General features: G+C 44.6%; 1 protein-coding gene across 2 annotated transcripts in view; it reads right to left on the minus strand.

Annotated features, from left to right (window-relative positions):
- IQCA1 (IQ motif containing with AAA domain 1) overlaps positions 1 to 19,076 on the minus strand; it is a 155,616-nt gene that overhangs the window by 95,560 nt on the left and 40,980 nt on the right. The window lies entirely within an intron of this gene.

Here is a 19,076-nt window from a genome sequence, read left to right on the forward strand (position 1 = left end):
ACGGAAGCCAGATGTGAATTTGAGTTTCTTTGGCTGCTAGTGAAGTTGACACTTTGCTCTGCACCCCGTGCATGTGTGTCTCCTCATTTCTTGGATCCACTCATGTAGCAGAAATTCTAACAGCTCATATGCTTGTTGCACGAATGTTTACAACGCATTTTCACACATGCCTTTCCAAAGGTACTTTCTCATTTTTTCCTTACAGAAATTCTGCGAGATGAGCATTTCTCTCCATTTTGCAAAGGAGGACATTTGGAAACTCGAGGGTTTAAGTGACTTATCCTAAGGCAAATGCTTCCTTATGGGAAGAGCCTGGATTCCAGCTTGGACTTCTGCCTGGATGCCCAGGGCACCCCTGCTCATCACAATCACTCGCTGTGTTTGCATGATCCCTTAGATAAGGGATTCCTACTACTATTGCTGTCGTGTGGGCTCTAAACACTTCCCACGTTGTTTGCCCCAACAGTTCCTCTGTTATGACTCTTCACAGAAATGAAAGCAGAGGTACTCTGTGATGTGCCATTTGTACTAGTAAAAACTGTAAATAATAAAATCTGTAATAAAATCCCACAAATAATCGCCCACTGGGGAACTGTTCTATAACTATGGTAAGGCCTCGTGGTGGGACTCAGCTTCTGGACCTGACTTCATCTGTTCTTTACCTGTTCACAGCGGGCACTTTGTAAACACTTGTATGGATGAATAAATTCAGCCCTCACAAAGACTAATCTGTTTCTATAGGAATAGCGGGGATGTTAATGGTAGAATATCAAGGAGAAAGAACAGGCTGGGAAGTGATATGTGTTATAGAAGGAAGAGGGAGGAAGAGAGCCTCATGGGTGTGTGTTTCTGTCTGCAGGTGTGTGGAGACCAGTCAACAGGGACACAGTGCGGTGAGCTGGGGTCACAAACAGCTGTGGGGTTGGAGGGAGGAAGGCCAAGAAGCTCTTCCCTGTATGTTTTAATATTGTACTCCTTGCTATAGCATATGGGAATTATGTTGATAATTAAATAAAACAATAAATGAAAATAAATTCCAATAAAAACAAATGTCATATTTGGTTGGTTTCCTTTTATGTCTTATCTTGGGCATGGATTTATACAGACTTTGTGAATTGTACAGTAGAATCAGTCCAATTTTCTTTGACAATATTTTTGTTTCTGTTAGAAAATTGTGACCTATCTCTAGGAGGGCTAAATTCTCCATCCTGCTTTCCAATCTTTTTTGACCTTAATAATTAAATCAATCCAATTATTGCAACTATGTTGTTTGTATTCTATGACTTTTTACTTATCATACACTATTTATTTCCATCTGTTTGTCAGTGCCTGGGCTCTCTGCTTGGCTCTACTAATCTATGTTTTTTTGTTTTCATATCAGTATAATATATTTATTTTATTTTTCTTTATAATATACTTGGAAACACAACGCCATTTGTCCTTCCTGTTCTTCTTCTCTTCCTGTGTTAATCCTAATGGTTTCAATAATTATGTTTTCAAGTTCAATAAATAATCCTGTTAGATTTTAATTGGAATAGCAGTCTCTCTATAAATTACCTAGAGCAGACGTGTCCTCTTTCCATTTAACCAGGAAAGTGGACTATTTGGCCATTTATTCAAGTCTCATTTCGTTCCATCCTTTTAACATTTATGGACTTCTTAAATTTTCACAGATTTTTTTTTCATCTTTAGTCTATCATCGATTTAAAAAAATACATTTTGTTACTTTCTTTAAAATATTTATTCTCATTTCTTTCTCATGTCATCCTACTGAAAACAATTTCTATGATTATTAGGGGCAAAAGTCATCCATACGGTCCTCTCCTTTCATGGGAAGGCCTACAGTGTTTCTTCATTAAGTGCAGGGCTTTATTTTGTTTTAAAGAATACTGGATATTTCATTCATTCATTTACTTATTTATTCACTGATTTGGAGCTTATTTATTAAGGATCTACTATGTGCCAGACACTGTTCTAGGCACTGGGAGAAAACAACAAATAGAAGATACAAAGGTCTTTGTTTTTATTCAGCCTACACTTCATTATGCCAGGAATTAGTCTTTGCCTTTCCATTTTTAAATTTTAAAATAAGAAGTAGGTATTGATGCTATGAAATGGTTTCTCTGAATGAACTGAGATGATCATATTGCTTTTATGGGTATACATAATATTGAATTTTCCTACCACTTAATTTTTTATGTTTGTGGGAATAAACACTTGTGGTCTGATTTCAAGCCACTTGGAAATCTAAAAGTACTCTTTGACATAACAACTGAGCCAGAGACAAAAGTCAAAACACAAACAGGTTGGAGATGGACAACAAGAAGAAAATCATGACATGTGATTTTTAAAAAAATCCTACAGAATGAGGAATCAGCACCATAATTGCATGCCTCTAACTTCCTCTCTCCCAGATCCTGCTGGGACAGGTCTGGGAGCGAGAATTCCTAGGGCGGGGGCTCCGGTAGAGTCCTCACAGCACCTGCTCTATGGAGGGAGGTGTCTGGGGTCTGATCTGGGCATCTGGGAGCTGCGGGTCGGGGTCAATGCCGCAGGACAGTGAGGCCAGGAGTGCGAAGGAAGCTGCTGCTGGGTCATGACCCGCCTGAGGGTTTTAAAGGATGTTTCTTCCTCTCTGTGGTGAGCAGACTGAACGCAGTACCTGTGTTCATGCCACTGTGTGTTTCCTTCCCCTTGAGTGTGGGTGGGACTTGGTGGCTGGCTTGTAACCAATAGGACGCAGCAAGCACAGCGACTGGATGTCACTTCTCTGATTGTTCTATGATTGTTCTATGCAGTTTTAATTGCCACCTTGCTCCCAGACTCTCTCCCTTGCTTGCATTGATGGGGTCCGCTGCCAGACCAGGAGGCCCACCTAGCCAGGACCTGGGGGTGACTCCAGCCAATGGCCAGGAAGCACCGAGGCTCCTGGAACGGCAGCCCATGAGGAAATGCGTGCTGCCGGCAGCCATAGGGCTTGAACACTGACGAGACCTTGTCTGCAGCCTTGTTGGGCTCCTGCAGCCCAGACTCCTGATCCACTGTGGTGGTGAGACCCTCAATGGGTGTGGTTTCCAGCCTCTAAGTTTGTGAGCAGGAGGAATCCGTTAGCAGCAGTAGACAGTGAATGCTGTCATGCTGAAACAGATCTGGGGGGGCAAGGGCGATTGCAGGGATGAGTTAGGAGGCCATGCAGTCTAGGTTGGGGCTGGTGTGGCACACACCAGACCCAGTGGCAGCGAAGATGGAGGCCTGAAAAGGGGGTGGGTTAGGGGCATATTCTGAAGGCAAAGCCAACGGAATTTTCTGATGGACTAGAAGTTGGGCAGAGAGGAGAGGTGTCACGGTCATGGCAGGGTGGGTTCTCCATATGCTGGGATGGGGAAGGCTGTGTGGGTGCAGCTTTGAGGGAGCGAGGGTCTGGACATGTAGAGCCTAGGAAGTCCCCTGGATACCCGTATCTCCATGTCTCTTGGGGCTGAGGACTCACATTTGCAAGTCAATGAAGCCTGGATGGGATGGAAACCATGTGCCCAGATGAGATTGCCAGGGAGACAGAAGGTTCGGGAAGGCAGGCCTGGGTCCTGTGCCTCCGGCTGTTGAGGTGGGATAGAACAGGGGGGCAGGGAGCCCGCTGGGGTAGCTTCTATCAGCTCTTCCTGTCCAGGATTTTTTCCCCCTCTTGTTTCAGATGATTGTACTCTATGATGTAACCAAAGTCAGCCTCAAGATGGAGTGTGTGCTAGACAAAGCTGATGATTTCATGGAACCAGGGGAGACTACTTCAAGTTTGATGGCCTTTCCAGCAGGAAAGGGCGATGTCCTCGGCCCCCAGCTGACAGGTCCATTCCCCATGTTGGCTGCTGCTAATCTTCCCCGTACCCTAATCTTTCACTATAGGTGACAACCTCTAGTCATTGAAAATGCAGTGTCATTTCTGGGTAACCGGATCTGGTAAAAGTAGCGAAATGAGTTGTAAAGAACCTTCCATAGTAGTGTAGTCATTAACACTTATGTGCCTGGAACTTGATACCATCGTCTGTGTACTGCTTCCAACAGTCCTATAAGGTAGATACTCTTATTTTTGTCAGTGGTTTTCAGAGAAAACTGAGGCTTGGCAAGTTTCAGGGACTTGCCCACGCAGAATCTAACCCAGAGCAACTCCAGAACCTTCAGGACCCATGTGGACTGAGCTCATGGTGACGGGAAGCAACGATCGGTTGAAGTTCCAGTAATAAAAACGTAAAATAAAGCTTTAGACACAGTAAAGCAGCATCTGGTGGCTAGAGGCATCGCAAAGACAGTTGTTTCCTGGAAATGAAGGAAGCCAGGCCGCTGTGCCGGTTAGCTGTGTGGCCCAGCAACGCACTCCGTCATGGTGGGACCTCTTTTCTTTCCTCAGCCACACGGTGTAGCTGAACTAGGTTTATGCCTTCAGTTGTTATAAAATAAGTATGGTGTGCCTCTTAGATCATTTCTAAAGTTCCTTTCAGCTTTAGAAACTCTATGATTTATATGTGACGGAAGTGGGAAAAGAAAGGCAATGTTAGTTTCTTACGGAATCTACTCCATGATTAATGTTACTTTCTTATAAAAATATATTTGATGTAGCCATCTGACTTTGTATGCTTTTATGGAGGAAGCTTAAGGAGAAAAACACCCGTGCCTTATTATATCTTTCAGTTAGCGAATGTGAGGTACAGAACTCTTGGTAAAGTGAAGGCCTATTAAAAATTTATGCATATTGTCAAAAAGTCTTGCACAAACATGAAAATGACCAGCCCCAGAGTTTGCAGTGATTTAGAAAGCAGAACTACTAAAATGATAAATATTTCCCCTGAGGTCTGACACTGGGCTTCAATGGGTCCCACCATTTCAGACTCCCAGGACAGAGATTTATCTGTGTTTCATCAAGTATGAAAAATATATGGATGGAGGGGCTTCCGGCCGCCCACCCCCCCAAGTCATCCAGCTACCTCCATTAATGTCAGCAGGCTCATAAATTTCTCCCGTGTTCTAAAGAAAGCAGCTTGTGCCACTGCACAGAAGCCTCCAGAAGTGTCACTTGCTGCCTATAAATTCACTTACACTCAATAAAGGCAATTGGCTGCATATGGACTTAATTACCATCGCCCTCCTTGGGAAACTGAGGGGTTCACCATTTCTCAAAGGAGAGAAGGAAAAAGGAGTGTGCAAAGCAAGGCAGTTTCATGGTGGCACATCACAGAATCTGATTTATTCATTGATGTTTCTACTTATTAGTGGGATATTATAAGAGTTATCACTCAAGATGGAAACTTCCTTCTTGATTTGAAAGTAATACCTTTGCTCATGCTTGAATCCTATGGGAAGCTCCCTGACCTACCCCCTGCCCATTCTTTTTTTTTTTTTAATTTATTTATTTGTCAGAGAGAGAGAGAGAGAGCGCACAAGCAGGCAGAGTGGCAGGCAGAGGCAGAGAGAGAAGAAGGCTCCCTGCTGAGCAAGGAGCCCAGTGCAGGACTCAATCCTAGGACCCAGGACCTGAGCAGAAGGCAGCCGCTTAACCAACTGAGCCACCCAGGCAGCCCTCTCTGTCCATTCTTATTTGAGCAAAAGAGACAATATATTAGTGATCACGTAATTTACTATTTTGATTACTCTTTGGTTGAGAAGATGACATATACAGCTTACTTTCACTTTTCTGGCTTAAATATTTTTTTGTAAAGAGAAGTGGATACCTAGGCAAGAGCGAAGCACTCTAGGAAGGAAAGCCGAGATTTCCCATTTAAATAGGCAGCTGCCAGTTTCTGTCCACGCACTCCTACTTCAAAACCCCAGAGTTGTTCACCGGCCAACCCTTCCTCATTTAAGGAGTCAGGCATTCTCTTGTCTATCCCAAGACTCCAGGAAGCCTCGGAGGGTAGTTGTAGGAGCAAAAGTGTAAGTTAGCAAAACAGATGCGTATGCTCTCAACTCATTTCTTAGGTGCCACTTTTAAAAACAAATAATCAGTTACAGACAGCAGCAGAACGAATTCTAGAAAAGGGCAGCTTTAGGGCATAAAGATTAATTCTGAAAATTCTCTGACCTTGCTTGGTTAAGTGGCAAATACGGATTTGTGAAGCACGAAGTCAGGATGATTTCCATCTGAAACAACACATACATGTTGACACATGTCACCATAGGACATAGAAAGTAAGAGTGAGCTAAGTCAAACCAAAGGGCTCTCTATCCAAGGAACACTCAGCCTGTCCTTGGTTATGGTGTATTAAGCACTGGAAAGTGGATGGCTCTAAAGTCATCTGGCTTTCGAAGTTAGTGACCTCAGTCGGTAGACTTGCGGGCTTTCACTTTCCAGGGATAATATTGGTTTTAATTTTTTCAGTAGTGCTCTGCCCCTCCTTCAGGTGATTTCCTACATAGTCCCCTTCTCTAGACGGAGTGACCAGTGTGGCCATAATTTGGGCCCAGGGCTACTCCAAGTACAGTCCCGGGGCAGGGACTTCAACATCACCCAGAGCTCGTTAGAAACTCAAAGTCTACACCAAAAACGCAGGCAACAAAAGCAAAACTAGACAAGTGGGATTGTAGTAAACTAAAAAGCTTTTGTATAGCAAAGGAAACGGTCAACAACATGAAAATGCAACTGATAAAATGGGAGAAAATATTTGCGAGCCATATATCTGACAAAGGGTTGACATCTAAAATATATGAGGAACTCCAAAAACCCAATATAAAAAAAAAAACTGATTAAAAAATGGGCAAAGGAACTGAAAAGACATTTCTCAAACAAGGATATAGTAAGGCCCAATGTGTGTGGGGGGCACACTAAAATAATAGAAATATATATATGTCTCTGCCCTTAGTTCCTCACACAGACTCCTAAAACCCTTGTCATTTCCTGAGTGATCGGAGCACCAGGACCATCCTTTGTTCTAGTAATTATTCTTTGACCCCACTTCCTCACACAGGGGCTCGTAAATCCCTGGGTGATGGGAGCATCTTTTGTTCCACTGAAACGATGTCTGGTGGGTAGCTGAATAGGGGGCTCACCCTGAGGAAGACGGAGCCATGCGAAGCTTGGAACTTTCAGTCCCACTCTCTGCTCCCCAGAAAGCAGAGAAAGGATGGAAACTGAGTTAATGATCAGTCATGCCTACATGATGAAGCCTCCGTGAACATCCCCAAAGCATGGGGTTTGGAGATATTCCAGGTTGGTGAACACGCTTGGGGGCTGGGGGCCTCCCCTTCCCTACTCCTCGCCCTCTGCATCTCTTCCATTCAGATGGTCACCTGTCTCCTTTCATTATAGACCAGTACATGTGTTTCCCTGAGTTCTGTGAGCCCTTTTAGCAGATCATTGAACCCAAGGCGGGAGTCGTGGGAACCCCAACTTAGAGCTAATCAATCAGAAATAAAGGGGACAGCCCGAGACCCGTGACGGACATCTGCAGCAGAAGCGGTCTCGTAGGACCCGGCCCTCGGTCTTTGGGGTCCGGTGTGGTCTTCGGGTCGCGTCTAAGCTGTGCTGAGTTATGGGGGACCTGGTTGGTGGTGAGGAAAAGTGCTCCACATGTGGAAAATGCACACAGCTGGTGTCACAGGTGAAGGGAATTCCTGTGAGCGTTAAATGGTGGTTGTCAGGGGAGGGGTTAGGGAGGAGCGGCGTGGCTATTAGTCAAAGGGTACAAAGTTCGGGTCTATGGCCCAGCACTTCTTGTAGGTCTAGCTGTATGCTTATGGTTAACAATGCCGCATTATATACTTAAATGTTAGCTAAGACGGTAGATTCTATCTTAAGGGTTTTTAGCGGCGCAGGCGCGTGCTCGCGCGCGCACACACACACACACACACACACACACACAGTAATAAAGTAAAAAGATTAGGAGGTGATTAAAATTAAAAAAAAAAATGCAGGCTCTCAGTTGCCACCCAAGTCCTTCTGGGTATGAGGTCCAGCAACCTGTGTTCCAACAGGCTTTCCAGCTAATTCTGACGCAGCCTCCAGTATGAGCTCCCCCGCAGTCTGGCCCCATATTAGTGACAATATTTAGTTAGACCTTCGGTATTCCCTGCCCATGAGCTCAGCTCGACTCATGTATTCCATCTGTTGAATCCCAGGCCCTGTGCTTGGCTGGAAAAGGACCAGGGCAAGACATCACTGTCCCACCCCCCAAAAGCTTGTGGTCTTGTGGGACAGACACAGAAGCATGGCAGAGTGGAGGGTGCAGTGGGAGCTAGGGTTATAAGCTGGAGTCGTCCCCAGCCCACAGAAAGGGTGTCTGTCTGCTGCATTCACAAAAGAGCCTCAGGGCCTGTCTTTTAACAGGACTTGGCACCTGGACGGAGCACGAGAGCTCGAGAGCCCCTGGCTGATTTAGCGTGACAGCTGGCACAATGCACGTGATTTCACGCAGGGGGTGCACCTGTCCCCGAGGCTTCGATTGGTAGTGCCGAGCACTTAATTTCTTGTCCCACCTCTTCTTACATCCTGTGCTCACCCGCATGTATTTTCCACCAAAACAGATTGCAGAAATGTTATTCACCTCCTGGTCTGAGCAAACTACATGTGTTCACGTCTTCTCTCTAGACCTCAGCTGTGCTGTTTTACTGATGATAAAATTTGAAATAAAGAGCTCCTCACTCACCTCCCTGGATGTGACCAACCCTTTCCCTCCTATATTCCATTCTGGAAGTTATTCCTGCTTCATGCAGGAAACTCCAGGGAGGGGTATAAAGGAAAGAACCAGCTGTGGGCCCTACTACCCAGACGGTGTCTGCCACGTACTTTCTAGTGATTTCTTCTTGACGTCTTGAAAAATCCTCGGAGGCCCCAGTTCTGAACCCTGCCCTGAAACCCGTTCTGGTTTTATAAGAAGTTTGCGTTTCTGCAAGTCTTCACACCGCCGGGTTTCAGTTCTGCAAGTAAATACCTAGGTTTTAGCCAACTTCTTGCTTCTCAGAACGCACTCTGAAATCTGTAAGATAACTGGGGCACGCCAGGTCCCCAGAATCCCACAGTGCCTCTCCCGCCTTCTCCCTACACAGGACCATTGCCATGCTCACTGTGCAGATGTCTAGGAGGAGGGGAAAGAGAAGGAATCAGAAAGGAGAGCCCTGGGTTTCCAGGTAGTATGGAGTGAGCCCCGTGGACTCCCATAACTGTCAGCTTTTCCTACAGGATGACACTGCATGCAGGACAAGGTTTCTGCTTCTGGAAGGCTCAGAACAAGGAAACACACTTAGGGGTGTGGGACCATCGTGGTTTTTGAAATCCAGAGACCTGAGTATGAATTCAAGCCCTGCCTCTCCTGAGCCACGGGCCCTGAGAGCACCACTGGTGCAGACTTTCTAAGCCCTGGGATTCCAGAAGAGCACCCATGGGAAGCTCCTAGTGCAGTTTCTTCTGTAGGAGAGTGGAGAGCCACAAAGGCCGAGACAAACAGACCCGCGTCTGAAGGAATGAATCATGGTGGAAGCTGGTGTGGCCCTGAGGGCTTAGGATATCCAGAAGGGGACCACTAAAGACCAGATCGGGGCGAGACCCGGACAGCCCTCCACTTTCCCATGCCAGCAGGGAATGGGCGTTCTGCCTCCATCCAAACCACTCAACCTCAGCGAATTTCTGCTCATGGCCTGGGGCTCTGCTGGCCAGTGAGCATGGTCACCCCAGTTTTAGATTCTCCTCCAGTGTGAGTTCCTGGTGCCCGGACTCAGCCACACAGAAGTTCTCTATGTTCAGGACCTAACACACCTTAAAGTGACAAAGCTTAAACTGCAAAACGGTGCACAAAAGGACAAATTTTACTGCATTTCAATGGTATCTTAACTTTAAAAATGAAACAAGCAAACAAAGCTCCCGCCACCCAAACAGAGCATTCCAAGACTTCTTCCAGAAAGAATGCACATTTGCTGGTGATCTGTAGACATGTCACTGCTCTGCCCTGGGGATCTGAAGCACATTCCGTGCTGTCTAATTCTTGCTTGCCTGCCCTGTTATTATCCCCTCAACGTTTTCCCCACCCCCAGCCCCGGCAGCCCTGCCTCTCCCTGCTCCACCACCAGCCAGTCTCTCTCTCTGGAGATTTCCAATGCAGCATTTCAAAAAGATGCTCACAGCTGGGATTATAAATTTCCCACACCCGGGAATAGAAACTGCAAATTTTGTGTCTAGAAAATGATGGCCTTTCTCTATGCTTGACATAATTATGGAGGGTGTAACACGTGACACACATGTGTCCCCAAGGATTTTATATGAATTAATCGATTTTATCCTACCTGTGAGTTAGGTGTTATTAAGATTCTCCTTTTAAGATGAGGAAATGGAGGCCCAGAGAGTTTAAGTAACTGGCTCAAGGTCACACAGCCTTTAAGTCCCAGAGCTGGGAGTTGAAACCACGTTGCCTGGGTCCACAACCTCTACTCCCTGTCCACTACGTTCCCAGCCATGTCCACCCCACTGAGGACCAAAATCATCCCAAGCCTTTCCTCTTGACCATCCCTCTGGACTGTGTGTTGGCTTAAAAAAATGGAATAAGGCTATGTAATTTACATCTCTTGCAGATTCCTTAAGAGTATGTGGATTAAAAGGAGTTGGCTAAAATCCGAGAAGTGCCACTGGGCCGATCCTAGAGCTAGCCCTCTATCTGGGGTGTTACACTCTGTACTGAAGGGTGAGCTGCACTTTGGGCCTAGTTGCCACATATCGAGGAAGTGGCAATGCTCTGTCACAGGACAATTTGCAATTTGCAAAGACCCGAAGGCTGGGGTCAGCCCTGGTTTTCAGGTGGCCTGATGCCCATGAGGGCCGGTTCTTTGGTGGTCAGAGCCCACAGTCCCTCTCGAGGGCTGGCTGTGAGCAGGCAGCCTCCCTGGGGTTCAGCGTTCTCACACCCCTGAGGCGCTGGAGCGGGGCTCTTCTGAGACCCTTGATGACACTTTAAAATAAAGCTTACTGAAGGATTTTGAAACATCAGTGACAGTTTATGACGGATCCCAAGCCAAGAGACATAGCAATTGTAGCAAGATATTTTCTGAAGACAAGTGTCCCCATGATAGTGCTCTCCAACATGGTAGTCACTTGTGACATGTGGCTATCTCAACTTCAATCTAAATTTATTAGAATAAAATAAGATTAACCATTCAGACCCTCCCTAATTACCTTGTAAGTGTTCAAAAGCCACATGTGGCTTAGGCTACTCCGCTGGACAGAACAGAAAGGCTGATGGGACAGGGCAGGTCTAGAGTAAAGCACTGTTCTAGAACAAACCTGTGTGGTTCTGTCCTTCATCGAGAATGCTACCATGAAAAGGAGAGGAGTGCATATCTCAGAGCTGTTGAGTGGTGTGGTCTGCTGAATAGCGGCTCCCCGAAGTGCTGGGTCCTGACCCCTGGAGCCTGTAAATGTTCTCTTACATGGAAATAGGGTCTTTATTGTAAATGGGGTTAAATTAAGGATCACGAGACAGGGGGATTATCCTGGGTTATCTGGGTGGGCACTAAAAGCAATCATAGTAATAGGCGTCCCCCCAAGATCGGAGCACAGAGAGATTAGGGACACACAGAAGAGTGGAGACTGAAGGGACGCAACCACGAGCCAAGGGATGCCAGCCGCCTCTGGAAGCTGCAGGAGGTGAGAAACAGACTCTCCCTTAGAGCTGATGGGAGAGGGTGCAGGGGCGGGGGGGGGGGGGCAAACCGCCCTGATGACACCCTTGACTGCACATTTCCAACTTCCAGAACTGGGGGAAAATAAATTTCTATTGGTTGAAACCACCAAGTTTGTGTCATTTGTTTTAGGAGCAATAGCAAATTAATGCACAGTTTAAATTAATGTGTACAGCACTTGGAATTCCTGGGACTGAATGAACACTCAATAAATGTTAGTCTCCGTTATTATTATTGTTATTATTTTAGATGAATATACACCGAATGTATCCAGTCAGCAAGTGTTTCTAACTACAACGGAGGCCAGTGGTGAGCTTGGGCAACAGGCGCCCACCTTTGAGCAGGGTCCCAGGGGTGTGAGGAGGGATGGAAGGTTGGGTGGAGGGAGCTGGTGCTTCCTTGATGAACAAGTGAAGCGCCCACCAGCTGAAATCATGTTTCCAAGATTGCAATATTTGACAAAAACAGCTATTCTGAATAGTTCAGCCTCTACAAAGGACCAAAAACGTAACTGCCTCATTATCCAGAAGATTCTTGGCAACTGGTGTGAATAAAGTGTGAAGTGAAGGGAAACACACCACAGGAGGTGAGTGTCAGCCTGGAGCCTCCCCAGAGGGAAGGAGCTGGAAGAGTAACTCCAGGGACAGGGAGAGAGAATCAGCCACATTTTTACCATGACTGCATATTCAAGAAAATCCAAAGGAATCAACTAAAGGACTATTAGAAATAACCTGAGAGTTCACTTAGTTGATGGTGCAAATATATATATATATATGATATAAAAGTTAAAAAAAAAATAAGATTAGCACTCACAGTCCGGAGAACACAGTAGTATTGTAATAACGCCAGGTGGGGATGGGTGGAGACGGGTGGGGACTACAGTCATGATGAGTGTTGTGTAACGTATCAACTTGTCGAGTCCCTATGTTGCACACTGAAACTGATATAACATTTTATGTCAACTATACCTCTATAATAAAAAAACATATAAGTAAGTAGAATATACAACAAATAATAACAGGAAATGATATTTGGAGAAAATCTCATTTGAAATAGGAAAATACCTATGAAATTCATAACCTCAAAGAGAAACTGATGGGGCCCAGGTGTTTCATCTGCGCCATCTCATTAGCCACCCTCAACAACTGCATGTGGCAGGTGTGGTGACTTCCTGGTCCAAGGTGGCCAGGGTGGGGCTCAGAGGCTCCCAGGGCACAGAAAGTGGGCAATGGGTTCTTAACGGTTGTGTGATTTCTCTCCTTCTGTGTCTTTCTTCCTCTTTCTAGCTTTCTTAGCGGCCAGCTAAAAAATCAAAGGCAAATGATAACTGACATGTCATTATTATAATAATGTGTCCAAAACAGCTTTAGTATCAGTAACACAGATGACTCCATTTTAGAAATCACTTAAAAAGATGACATCACAGAGTGAAACATACAGGACAGGGTGGTTCACATAAGAGATGCCAGACTGACAAAACCCAAAAGAGTTTCACACTCCCCACAACGCCCCCTCCCCCCATAAGAAGACAGGTGCAAATGGAAAGATTACCAAGAACATTTTTCTTTTATCAACTTGACAAAAGATTAAAAAGTAAGTAATTAATTCAGTCACTAGTAAACCCATGCTGTAGAATGCTAAGCAATCATTAAAAACATCTTCTGGAAAATATTTTAAAGACATGGGAGAACCCAGGATTAACTTCAGAAAAATTTTAAAAAGTCATAAAAGTGAAATAAAATATATATGTGAGAGAAAAAAGACAGGAGGAAATTTACCAAGAACTTCTACAGTAGCGACTTCGGTGTGCTGAGGTCAGGAATGATTTTAATTTTCCTCTCCACACTCTTCCCTATTTTGTGCATTTTCTACATAAGCAAGTGCTACTTTTAATGTTGGCAAACCAGGATTCCTTTAAAGTAATTTAAAAATTGACTTACAAAACAAATCCGAGTATAATTTAGCAGCTGTAAGGACTGATTAAATAAGCTCAGCATACGTATTCTAAATTGTTGGGAGCCTGAATTTAATTGTTACTTCTGGCAACTTTTCCGAGTTGTCATCGTGTGTCCTATTGGAATTTAGCCCAAGGACTGATCATGTTTCAGGTTTCAAAGACAGTATTTGCTTTTTATTTGTCTTTGTTAAAAAAGCAAGGAAAAGGATTTTTATCAAAGTCAATCAGATAAGTGTAACCCAATTATGAAAATAAATTTGCCCTTGACCTTACATCACTTAAAAAAAGAGGAATCTTTATGTTTTTGTGAATGATGCCCAGCACACCTGTGGGAGCTGCTCTAACCCGGCCTCCAAATCATCAGGCCAGTGGCATCAGGATGAAAAATTCTCAAGGGACCAGCCAGTGAGGGCTGGGTCTCCAGAGGAGCCCATAACTCCTGGAACAATGGAAGTTCCCCTCCTAGGATGACACCAGGGCCCGCCAAGTCCTCCATGAACCTTCTGGAACACAACTTACATTTCCTGCCAGCCTCATGTCTCCCAATTCTTTTATCAAAGGATGATTTCCAAGAGTATTATGCAAGTATTGCATTAACCTACTTTTTGAAAATTAGGGTTTTAAAATTCTCATTATTTATTTTGAATTATCCCAAATTGATTGCTCTCTTTCTTTGCTTTTTAGTATATTTTTCATGAAGCTTTTTATCATAAAAATAATACTTGTTAAAAAATACTCCCAATAGCACAGAATATAAAATAAAAAGTAACATTACCACGCTAGTCCCTAGGCGTAGCCATGCTAACAGTTTCCAGTGTTATCTCATTCCAGAAAATTTCCATGCATATACAAACATACACTTAATAAGTTAAATATGTGTATGAATGTATGTGTGTATGTACGTATATATTTAAAGATTTCAGCTTATTTTGGGTTATAATTGTACACAGTGCTTTCAACTTGGTTTTGTCGCCTAGCAGTAAATAGGACTTTAAAACATAAAGCATCATTTCATTTATAGTAGACGTATTTGTGGAGACTTATTCCCCACAGTCCTGAGAGGAGGGGAGGGAAGATCCTGGTAACTGAGGGTACTGAGCGTGGGGCATAGCCTTCTCACTGTAAAAATGAATTTTATTATAAACCTATGTGATTTCATCAGAAGACTCCATTCTTTTGAAACTATGCCTTTCTACCTAAATGTCCATGATTGTACAAAATCGCCCCAGGTGGGGCACCTGGGTGGCTCAGTGGGTTAAAGCCTCTGCTTTTCGGCTCGGGTCATGATCCCAGGGTCCTGGGATCGAGCCCCACATCAGGCTCTCTGCTCAGCGGGGAGCCTGCTTCCCCCTCTCTCTCTGCCTGCCTCTCTGCCTACTTGTGATTTCTGTCTGTCAAATAAATAAATAAAATTAAAAAAAATCGCCCCAGGTATATTTCCTCTGGACACAATCATGTAATTGGATAAGAGTGGAATGCTGCAGAACCGTGGCTTGCATGAATAACTGCTTACTCGTGGAATTCACACACTTCTCAGCACCAGGCTCATCCCCAGGGCTTGCCATGTGACTGGGGGAGGGACACTTGAGCGAGCAGGTGGCTACTGGCCGGTAGAAACAGTCATGGCCTGGTGTACAGGTCTAAGTGTCCTGCGTTTCTTAGCAACCCCATGGAGTAGGGGTGAGTCTGGTCCTCATAGCACAGATGGGGAAACTGACCCCCAGAGAAGCCACACAACTTGCCCAAGGCTAAATAGCGATCTCCAGCCTCTGCTCTTAATCATTATGCAAACTTCCAGGGGCAGGAATGGTGGGCGCAGGGCTAGTCAGAACTCAAGCACAAGACAGGGAGGAATTCTGGAGGGAGACTCCTCAAGGACCCTAAAGAGTCTCAACTTGAACAAGAAGTTAGTGAGGCAGAAGGGGGTGGGAGGAAGCCAGAGAAGGTGGATGAATGGGGACACTGGCGGTGTCCTTGAGCCTCACCCTGTAGGGGTCTTGATGAAGGAGGGGGTGAATGCTGAGATTCCAGTTGAACCCCCAGAGTGGCTGAAGAAAATCTAGGAACATCTGGGTCGTGCTTGTCTTCCTGGGCATGCAGCTTCTTGCTGGACAGGGATGGTGGGGTTCAGATGGCGGTGAGGAGGGCGGGTATTGGTGGATGAGGGTTGGAAGGAGCCTGTCCATGCCCTGAGGCTGTGCTCCTGGGGGATGTGGAGTTCCTGGGGGATGTGGGGTTTCTGAGGGAACTGGTATCTCAGTGAAGGTGTGTGCACTCAGAAATAAGAGGCCAGGATTGTGGGTGCCCAGTGACTGGGGGCATGTGGCAGAAATCACAGGCTGTGGAAGGAAGCCCCCCCAAGGACCAGGTGGGTTGGCCACGCTGTGTTGGACCAAATAACTAACTTCACGCCTCCGTGGCTGGCCAAGGCAGGGACAACAGCATGTGCTCAGACGTCATTCACTCTTGGTCCAGCCCCCAACTGGTGAAGTTAGGGTTTAACCTCCCTTTGTTGTCAGATGCCATAAGGGGAAGAAAAGTGGCCCAACATTCCTGATAGGCATTTGAATGGACTCCAAATACAATTCACCTGAAAGAGACTATTTCAAACCAGAAGACACTGAGTTACCTACAATGGACAAAGCTAAGTTTTCTTTAGATTGTGAGCAGGAGAGTGGGTAGTCCGAGGACAAGGTTATCGAAGGGAAGACTGGGTTTTGACATTTGGATAACAGAAAAACATGCTCCTTTTAAGAGCTAAAAACACAGATATCCTTGCTGATACAACGCCATTACATTTTTAACAGCTTTATTGATGTATAATTGATATATAGACACATGAAGTGTACAGATTGGTAAGTTCTGACTCCCTATACCCATGAAACCACCACCAGAATGGGGAGAGGAAGGAATGTGATGGAAAAAGGAGGATGTATGTGGACATATATGCCTCCCTCTCTGTTAATAGCTTAATTCACTTTTCACTGTATCTTTTCACTGAAAATGTCCCGTTTTGCTATAACATATCCTTGACAAATAAGATATCAGAAGAAAAGCTCAGCAGTTTAAGCAATTTTGAATTTTTAAAAATCATCAGTATTTTAAAATTGTATTTGTACAACAAAGGACAGAACTCCCCAATTAAAAGCAATTAATTGTTATATCAAACATTCATCAAGTTTGTTATAAAACTTCAGTGTTATTGGGATCCCATACAATGTTACTACAAGAGGATTTATGATGGCTGAAATGTCTCTAAATCATTATAAAAGTAACTGATACATATTATCTATCGCTGCCTAACACATTACATCAGAACTTCATGATGGAAACAGCAAATGTTTATGTGGTCACTGTTTCTATGGGGAGGGACCAGGTGTGGCTGTGCTGGGGGTCCCTGCCTCAAGATCTCCCACCAGGCTACAGACCAAGCATCAGCTGGGGTTCCAGTCTCATCTGAAGGCTCACCTGGGGGAGAATCTACGTCCAAGGTCATCCCATGGCTGTGAGCAGAAGTTAGTTCTTCCCAGGCTCCTGGACTGAGGCCTTTGTTTCCTTCCCTCATGGGCCTCTCCCCTGGTCAACTCACAACTGACTTTTCTCAGAGCAGTGAGAGACAGAGCAAGACAGAGGGCTAGAGAGGCGGGCAAGAAGGCAGTGACACTCCATCCCCATCCCTTCTGCCATTGCTTTTCCTTCAGAAGGAAAGTTTTAGGTACAGATTCCACTCAAGGGGAGGACATTATGAGGAGCAAAGGGTGAGGTTACCAGAGGTCATCTCTTAGGCTGCTTACCATGGATATGAATATCTTTTAACGTCATTTTTTGAGATGAAGTTTGATTTTCTGCTGCAGACAGCTTAATTCTCTGGTTCTGATGAACAAACTGAAGCAAGGGTCTGAGCATCTTGGACCCAATGGGAAGCAGCGAGGTGCTCATTAAAGGAAACAGATGGCCAAGTCTGGCCTCCATGGCTCCCGGGACTGATCACTATAACCTGCCCTCATTTTCTCCCTCTCTTGAAATAAAATAGATTTTAAAACTGCTTTAACTAGGTTTTCTACAAAGTGTTTGTTCCACTGTGTGGAGACTTCCGTGTTCCACAGGTGTCTGTGCTGCTGTGTGTGCTTCTCTTAAAACCAATACCTTTAAATCATGTAACATTTAAATCAAGAAGACACTTCCTGCAGGGAGGCCTGGGGCCTTGTCCCCTGAACTGCTACCCAACCACCCACCCACCCACCCATTTCAAGGAGGCCCAGGGCCTCCCTGTCAGTTCACAGGTTAAGCAGCTGTCTCAGAGAATTCTGACAGAGTGGAGCTGTGATTGAGAATCTCAAGGGTTACCCAAGTAGAGAGGCTGGCCAGACCCTGGAGTGCAGGGCAGCAGAACCTACTTGTGCCTGGACTCCTTGGCTTCCAGACAGATCTGGCCCATGAAATCCACCTGTGACATTCAAGTCCATGTGATTATAGGAGCATTATATGGACCTTATTATTTGTTCATTTATTTAAATGAATATTTTCAATGTTATTGAAAATATTTTCATATTGAAAATAACATTTATATATATAAGTATATATATTTCAAAGTTATATATATATGTATATATATATTTCAACGTTTTTTTAATATATATATATATATACACACATATATATATATACACACACACACATATATATTAGGAAGAGAGAGAGAGAGCACACATGTGCAAGTGGGGGTGCGAGGGGAAGAGGAAGAGGAAGAAAGGGAATCTACAGCAGGCCATGGCCAGTGTGAATTTCATATTGAAAATAACATTTATATATATATAAGTATATATATTTCAAAGTTATATATATATGTATATATATATATTTCAATGTTTTTAAATATATATATATATATATATACACACACACATATATATTAGGAAGAGAGAGAGAGCACACATGTGCAAGTGGGGGTGTGAGGGGAAGAGGGAGAGGAAGAAAGGGAATCTACAGCAGGCCATGCCCAGTGTGAAGCCCAACACAGAGCTCAATCCCATGACCCCAACATCATGACCTTAGTTGAAATCAAGAGTCAGATGCTTAACTGACTGAACCACCCAGGTGCCCCATTATAAGGACCTTATTTTAAAAAAGCAAGCACCAGCACAAAAAGCAATCTCATTAAAAAAAATTATCATATGGTTTCACTTATTTGTTCAGCATAACAAATAACATGGAGGACATGGGGAGATGGAGAGGAGAAGGGAGTTGAGGGAAATTGGAAGGGGAGGTGAACCATGAGAGATTATGGACTCTGAAAAACAACCTGAGGGTTTTGAAGGGGCGGGGGGTGGGAGATTGGGGGAACCAGGTGGTGGGTATTAGGGAGGACACGTATTGCATGGAGCATTGGGTATGGTGCAAAAACAATGAATACTATTACGCTGAAAAGAAATTAAAAAAAAATTAGCTCCTGAATTCTTAGCCTTGACAT

This window comes from Lutra lutra, chromosome 3, assembly GCF_902655055.1.
Source record: "Lutra lutra chromosome 3, mLutLut1.2, whole genome shotgun sequence".
NCBI classification, from domain to species: Eukaryota; Metazoa; Chordata; class Mammalia; order Carnivora; family Mustelidae; genus Lutra; species Lutra lutra.